The following is an 8,792-nucleotide window of genomic DNA, read 5'->3' as shown; positions in this document are numbered from 1 at the left end:
GCTTGGGATACCTGAGCACTGTCACAATTCGAGGGCTCCAGAGCTGGGGTGAGGATACACAAAGCCTGAGGAATTATGGATCCTATTGGAATCACTGTGCTGATTTTGTGGTGTTTAAAGCTTGAGAAATGCAGGCCCTGGCTGGTTTTTCCTAGGAGGATGAATAAAGAAGGAGCAGGTTTAACATCAGTAGGGCCAAAGAAGCTGCATGAGGTTGTCTGACAAGAGCAAATGAGTTTTACTTTGAGCATTAACTCTAATTTATGTCAAATATTTGTCATGTAGAATAACAGGAAGGGAAGTTTTTACAGCAAAATATCAAAAGCCCCAAGTTACTAGAAGCTGTTAATAAATCTGGATCTGTCACAAAAACATATACTGAAAAGGAAATCTAAGAATTTTTTTAAAACTGAATAAAATAGTTTTCCTGAAGAGGAATAATTTTTGAGCCTTCTTCAACTGTTATTAAAAAGAAATTCCCTCATTCCTGTACCAGTTTAAAGTCTCCATGGCAAGGTCCTTATCACAATGGATGGACTGTTCTCATGCTGAATTTTGGATCATTACGGGGGGGATCTGTTGTCTCTGACTCAGCCAGACCATGCCCAGAGCAGCAACACTGCAGAGTAAAAATCCCTTTGGTGTTGCAATAAGCAGAACTCCAAGGATTTACCAGGATCATTGCCCAGACACCCCCAGCAGCTCCAAGTGCAGCAGTGAGGGCTCCGGCCCCCTCACAGACCCTTCACCCCCCTCTCTGCTGCTGGGACACAGCCAGGCAAACCCACTCCCACCTCCTTTCACTCTGTGTTATCACCAGACAGAAGACGTGGAAGGAATTAATTATGGCTGATTAAAAATTAAATCCTCCCTTGCCTTTGGTCACTGTGTTTCTCTCTTTGCCTCAGTCCCTGTCATCTCTGCCTCTTTCAGTCACGGAATCATTTCCTCGCTTCTCTTTGGCCTCAGCATCAAGCTCTGGCATCTCTCCAGCCTGGCTCCCACCTCTGCTCCCAGCTCCCTACCTTTGCTCCAGCTCCTCTCCAGTGACTCAGTGTCACTCCTTCCTCCCTCCTGCTCCTCTCCAGCCCGATCACTCCAGGGAGCAGCTCTCTGAGAAGCTTTTCCACCACGGCTCCTCCGAGGACACAGCTGACCTTCATGGAGTGAAGGTCAACAACACAGACAACAATTTTGCATGGGAAGAGGAGAACAGGAGGTGCAGAGGGAGCTTTTTGCCTTTGAGCAGGTCTGAACACACCAATGCTCAATAAATAACGGGATTAACCAAGTTATTTTGCAGCAGGTGGAATGTTTGCCGAGTAGAGCATAGGAATTTCACCGTGTCACTCAGTTCCTCCTGAGTCAGCTCTGGACTCAGAAGGTCAAGCTTACCTGGATGTCTGTCCTCCAAAACCCATCAGCAGGTTTTGGGAGGGGATTTGAGGGAGATGGCTGGAGGCAGAGCCCCATGCCAAGACTGTGACTGCTGTCCAGGCAGGGCAGCTCCAGAACCTCTGGAGCATTTAGGAAGACTAAACCAAACTGTTTAAGAAACCAGCCTGTGTTAGTGATGCACTACTTCCATGGAGCTCTTGCAGAGTTTTCCCTGGAAGTTTTCCTGCGGTCTATGGCAGGAGAAAGTCATCAGCAGACATGGAGAAACCTGCACCTTCATTATCATTTGTTATAAACCTTTGAATTTTAGTATCTTGTTGGGAAAAAAAGTAGCTGGTTTGATCCTGGAGTTCCATCTCCTCTCTCAAGGCTCCATTTGCATGCGAGATGTCACCCCAGTCCCACCTTCCAAGAAATTTCTCTGTTGAAGTCCAAAAATGAAATCAGCCAGCAGAGAAGGAAAGGGAACATTAGGAGCACACAGGTATCGAGGAGGAAAGTCACTCTTACCTCTGAAGGCACATTGTCCAAAACAAACTCAACACACAATTCTGCACCATGAAGTTTTGGAATCGAGTCTTGATGTCTGTGCCTGAATTACATCAGTTGTGTGCTTAATAAAAATATTATTTCCAAATCATTATCCCATCATTTAGCCTTGTGGAAATGCACTTAGCCAATATTTACTAACACAGTTAATAGAAATCATAGAATCGTAGGATGTTTTAGGTTGGAAAGGCCCTCAAAGACAATCCAGTTCCAACCCCCTGCTGTGGTCAGGAAATGCCCCAAGGAATAAATCTCGAGCTGTTAATGCATCCACCACTACAGCCACTAGAATTCGAGTTACCTGAGTGTCCATCCTGAGGCCTGTTACCAATTATTCCAGGTAAACCATTCAAAAGGTGCTTTGAACTTGGTTAAGGTCCCTCGTCACACTGTGCACTGGGCAGGAGACGACGTCCTCACCTGAATTGAGCACCCTGAATAATTCACTGGGAGCCAGGCACTTTGTCCTGTGGCACTTGCATACACTTAGGGGCCACTTTTCCAAGATAAGGACTAGAAACTAGATCTTCCTTGAGATTATGTTGCACTGGGATCTTTGCTGAGGCAGTGTAAGTGTTCCATGTTAATTACAAACCACCCAAAGAAGTGAGTGCACCCATGTGCTGCATTAAACCTGCCCTGGAGTGAGCCCAGCCCTGTGTCAGCACAGCCCAGGGCTGGGTGCTCACCTGCTCCTCCACGAGCCAGTGTCAGAGGCTGCAGGAGCCCACTGGAGCTGGGAGCTGGAAGGTTAATAATGTATATTCCCCTGGTTATAGGATCCCCCTTCCCAGGCTGAGGCTAAGCCATGCTTAAAAATTAACGGTGCAGATATCCCACAAAGGAGGAGCAGGTGCTAAGACTACACATGAATCTTTCATGTGATTCCAACTCACACAGGAAATTTTACCAAGTTCCCTGCACTGCTGCAGCCTCACTGGTCTCTCCTCCTCCCTGTCCACTGGGACAGGGCACAGGGTGGGGACAGACTTACCCTAAAGGGATCAGAATAAAACAGTGTTGTGGTGGAGGAGGATTCCACTCTCACATGCACATATTGAATTCTGCCTCTTTCTTCTCCAGGGTCCTGACGTGCTGTAACCAGATCTGGGAGAGTCCATCCTACCTCCTCTGGCATCTGCTCAGCACCAGCCTCACACTCAGTATTAGCTGATGGAAAACTAGACCTCCAGCTTCAGGTGATTTCTGTAGCTGCTTAAACGAAGAGAAAGACAGAGAAAATATTTCTTTTTATTATTATTTCTGTTATTATTGAATTCATTCAGGATTGATCCCATCCATTCCCTGTTACACGTCGTCCCAACCCTTTATTTTGCTGACAGAAAATCCCAAAGTCGCTGTATTTTGGCACAGACAAGCAGTATATTTTCAGCAAGCTGGTCTGGGCTGTTGGATGTACCATGGTGGTGTTACCTTGTCTACTTGGACTGTTGGATGTGCCATGGTAATAAAATAAAATGAAATAAATAAAATAAAATACCGAACAGATCTTTCCATGCTATCAATGGAAATAGGATTCCTCAGGCAATACTGACGAATTGTTTTGCACAGAGTAGGAATCCCAGAATCATTCAGGCTGGAAAAGACCTCCGAGACCATTGAGTCCAACCTGTGACTGATCCCTACCTTGTCACCCAGCCCAGAGCACTGAGTTCCATGTTCAGTCATTCCTGGGACACCTCCAGGGATGGGGACTCCACCACCTCCCTGGCCAGCCCCTTCCAATGCCTGACCACCCTTTCCGTGAAGAAAGCATGGAAAAAACAAGCATGGAATTAAATGAGATAGGGAAACAATGTCCTTTTCTACCAAATGAAACTGGGAATTAATTCTGTGGTTGGACTCTGGGTGCAGGGATGGGGCTGTTCAAACATTCTCTGCAACTCAGGCTTGAGACTTTAACCCCAAATCCTGCTTCACTCCAGCCCCCACATTGGTAACCCCAGAGCTGGGAATGCTGCACTGAGTCCCAGCTGCACAGGGAGCTCCTTTCCACAGGCAGCTCCTGGGGATGTCACAGGAAATTATTTTGTGTGTCCTGTTCTCCCATCCCCAGCACAGCCCCCAGCCTGGCCTGGCTCCAGCAGGGACCTTTCAGCAGCTGGCACAGGATCCATGGCACAGCTCCTTTGTGTAGGGAGATCACCTTTAGCCATTACTGATTTCAGGAGTTCAGATTCCTGCCTTCCTGTGACATGATGAATGACTTTTAAGTAACATAATATCTGGTTTCCTCCTCTGTCACACACCCATTTCGTTGCAGTGACCAGATCTGCAAGGATTGTTTGCAGTCAAAGGGGAAAGAGAAATCCTTTACCTCGTGCCCAGCCCCGCCTTGTTCATATTTAATGGAATTCTTGCTTGTGTTAAAATGGTGATCAATTATTCACCCCTGGACTCAGTAATTCCAAACATCCCAAGTAACAAATAGCACTGCTCTGTGCTGTTAAAAATTCCAAAATACTTTTGTTTTCCTTTTCCAGTTGTTCTCCAGGTAAATGCAAGATGGCCAGTGGATTGTAGGGGCTTTCCTGAAAATATTAATTAAAGAGTAAAGCAGGCCAGATGTGTCAGAAGGTAGCACAGGGCAGACCCATAAGCTCAGGACCCAAGTCTCTCCCATCACGGCTGGGAAGAGCACTGGGAACAAAGTCCTCTCCTTCCAACCCACCAGCTCAGGCTTCTCCTTCAGCCCATTTTAACATTTGAAAAAAGTAATTTTTGTCTGGCTAAACTCAGCTTCAGCTCCACATCTGAACAATGTGACTGACAACCCTTCCTCTCCCTTTTGTGTCTGTGGTGAACATTCCAACATGGATTATTCTGCAGTGCCCAAATGCTAATGGCCAAGAACAGCTAAAAATCCCAAATATAGACACAGAGGGGCATGGAAAAGCTGTAATAAACCCCAAATATAAATATATAAAGTCATGGAAAGCTGCAATGAATCTCTTTCAGTCTCCCTTCTCCCACAGGTCACTAAATCTGTGTCTACAACACAAGGAGGGTGTGGGGAACAGGCCACAAGCTGTACAAAAGCCTTTTCTCTCCAAGTTCAATCAAAAGGACAACAGCAGATGACAGACCCCTTGGATCCTGTGGTATTTTAGGCTGTCACAGCCCTGTCACAGGGACCTCCTGCAGGGCCAGGGACAGAGAGGGCTCTGCCAGCCAAGCTAAAGCCAACAAAAATACCTAATGAGTGAAGAGCTGGGAAGTTGGTTCTGTCTGGAGGAGCATGTGCAGGCTGGTTGTGGGTATGGAAAATTCATTCCAGAAGTGCCACCACATAAAACTTCAGATGATTGGTTGGGCTAAAAAATTTACTATTTAGGTCACTATTTTTACTTCCATTTAAAGTATTTGGAGGAGAAATTATATCATTCCCCCTTATCCTCATTTTCTCCCTGGAACACAGGAAATTCTGCTTTACAGCCCAAACTCTGGCACTGAGCTGTGTCCTGCAAGCTGCTGCTCTGGCTCTTCCCTTCCTGCTTTCTCTCCCTGCTAACTTCCACCTCTCTCACCCATTCCACAGTTTCCCACCTATTTGAGCTGCTCCCTCTCCAGCTTCCCATCACTGAATCCATTTGGTTGCCCTAAAATATAAAGGGCATCCCTGCAAATTAATTAATTGGGGGGGAAAAAAAGGCCAGATGGAATCTATCAGGTGAAAAGGGTGGCCACACCCCACAGGAAGAATGAAGGTAGAACAGACCTTTCATCTGTGATCATGGAATGTCAGGATGGTTTGGGTTGGAGGGGACCATAAAGATCATTTCATTCCACCTCTGCCATGGGCAGGGCCACCTTCCAGTAGAAGGTGATGGTACTTGTGTCCAGAAAAAGCAACGCTGAGAGGAAAACTGGAGTTCCAGCACAGTATAACAGTCAGCTCTTCCAGGTGTTGTTCTCCAGGTGTGATTTGCTTCAGAAGAGCCTTCAGAGGCAGCCTGGAGAACTGAGGAATAACTGACCCTTGCTCTGGGAAGGAGGCCAAGCGGAGCAGCTGGAAAGGTGCAGTGCCTGTACAAACATTGGGTAATCCTTGCTGGTTTTCTCCAGGACAATCACAGCCTCCAGGCTTGATGTCATAGAATTCCCATGATCAAGTACCTGCTAATTAAACACAAAGTATATAATTATTAAAGAAAGCTACCTAAACTCTTCTGAAAGGGAGAGATCCTGCTGTTCCAAACTGAAGGATTCTTGTCTTGGATTCTTAAAGACACATTTGTGAAAAAATGTCCAATCCAATGTGTTAAATCTCATGAGAGAAGTGCTGTAGTTTCTTTATTTGACCTTCAAGCAAAGCTGAAGAGGAAGCTATAGGAAATGCAAATATAATAAAGGAAATGTCCTCTGAAATGTGTGCCTGTAACTTCACCTGTATAAAGGGAAACTTGCAAAGGAAAATTCAATATTTAATAAAAGTCTTCTGTAATTAGACTTGGTTCCACAATCTTTATTCCAAAGAGAAGTATCGTGATGGATTCCAAAGAGAAGTATTGTGATGGATTAACTCTGATAACTCTGGCAAAGTTCAAGATTCAATAAAAATTGACTTGGTCTCATAACCCACAGCTGACTAACTAAATGCTGCGAAGGAAGAGCTCAGGAAATGATTTTACAAACTCCTGTGTGGCTGAAAAATCACCACAGTGAGGATGGTGAGACCTGTCCCTTCATCAACAGGGACTGGGATGTTCCTTCCCAATGAAAATCCAATACAGGATCATTTATAATACTTAGAGCAACAGGATGGTTCAAGTCCTTCTCTATTCATGGGTGTCTTCACAGAAAAGCACCACCCAATAGTGACAAAAATGTTCCTTCATAACAGGAAAAAGCCCAGAAGCTCTGAATAAAGCATTAAAAATACCCTTGTTGAAGTGTAGAGGTGTCTTCATTTTTAATTTTTGAATAAAACTTCCCACAGAGATTTGGGAAAACTTTCAGGAGTTTCTTATATTTGCATGACATCAGTGCAAATCTGTGATGTCCAGGGCATATGAACCTCTCACAGACAGTCTGAGCTTCTTCCAGAGTTGTTCACCACCACCCTGTGCCTGCACAGCACTTTTGGTATAAAAGTGGAGTGAAAGGGTCCTCCAGGTGCACACCCAGGTCAGATCCTAATTAACATCCATGTCCTCACACCAGGCAAGTTGGAAATAACACAGAGCTCAAAGCAGTAACACTCTGCAAAAGCAAAGCCTGGAAACAAACCCTGTTGTTTCATTAAACTTAAAATACAATTTGACTGTGTCATAGTGAGGGAGATGAGCTATCTGCATTAAATTGTGTTTAATTTCACTCTAGAACTATAGGGCCCAATTAAAAATAATGAGGCCTGTCTCCAACTGTCAGGCTCAATTAGAGCTAATGGGAACTGAGAGCTCCTGGAATAGATTCATTTTTGTCTGATGGACGAACTGGGGCAGGGGTCTTGCCAGGGGTCAGTGGAATAGACCCGGCAACAAAACATGGGTCATTCAAGCTTAAGGAGTCTTAAGGAACCTAGTTATTAAATAAGGAAGTAGGAAGGAAATCAAATCCAAAAGCACATGAATAACCCCAACAGATTCTTTTTTTTTTTTTTTCCTGGTACATACCCCTATATTTTAATCCATCCATTAAACTGCCCATTATAAACAAAATATATAATCCATAAAGGTTAAACCTATTTGACAAGGTCACAAGAAAACTAGAAAAAGAAGTGCCCAACTTCATTCCAGTGCCAGTTTTCAGGAGTTTAGCAGGACCAATATTTTCCTTTGGAAATGCTCCAAAAATTGTAGCAAAGAGCCTTAACTTTTATTTTCCATACGAAAAATAAACCCAGGAAAAATAATTTGAATGTAGCAAGAAAACAAGCTGTTATGAGAGACATTATGAATGATAAATTGATCTCTTCCAGTTAAGCCTCAGCAATAAAACCAGGAAAAATTGATCATCTCTTCCTTTCAAAACTGTGATGGGACAGTCAGACAAATTCAGAAATGAAGCCATTTGTCCTTGAGGAAACATGAATGGGCGACAACTTGGAGGCACTAGACAGTAGCTGTCACTTCCCATGAGTAATTAATCCTGAGGAGAGGGAGGTGTGGAGCCTGTTGCCTGTTTACTCTGCTGGAATGACAGCCCGTGTGTGTTCACACACTGGGCCCTGGTGGGATGGGGATGTCTCCCAGGAAAGCCTTTCCCTGAGCAGCTGTTGTCACCAGCAATGACTCTGAGGCTCGTGTTGGGCAATGCTGACACGCCAGGCCCTGGCTGGCCCTTTGTCTCTCTCTGGAGACACCTTTTTAATCTAATGATATCTTTCTCAATGTCTAACGCTGCTCGTGCAACGCGCCGCCCTCAGCTCCTCATCCCCTGCTCCCCTCCCCCCCGGCACATCCCGGCCTGCAAAGCCAGGCTTTGCATTTTAAATCTGTGCTCTGGGACTTCTGAGTGCAGAAAGAGCAGGTCAGCCTCTCCCCAGCAAGTTTTGTTAGGAAATAATGGGTAAATTTATAAACGAGACACGTTATTTTTATTCATCCTTCCCTTCCTGCACACCAAGAACCTCATGAGGGGACTCTGTGGCCACATTAGAACAACAAACAGAATCACAGAACCACAGAATCGTAGAATATTCTCAGCTGGAAGGGACCCATATATATCATGGAGTCCAACTCTTAATGAATGGCCCATAAAACACGTCATTGCTAAAATACAACCTAGGGTTGCTGGCAATACAAAGGATCAATGTTATTCCCTTCCCCCAGTGTCTTCTCATGGTTGAAAGCTCTGAAAGACTCACCTCACCTCAGGTCTGG

This window comes from Corapipo altera, unplaced genomic scaffold (genome assembly GCF_003945725.1).
Source record: "Corapipo altera isolate COAL_440 unplaced genomic scaffold, ASM394572v1 67, whole genome shotgun sequence".
Classification (NCBI taxonomy): domain Eukaryota; kingdom Metazoa; phylum Chordata; class Aves; order Passeriformes; family Pipridae; genus Corapipo; species Corapipo altera.
This window is presented reverse-complemented; position numbering follows the sequence as displayed.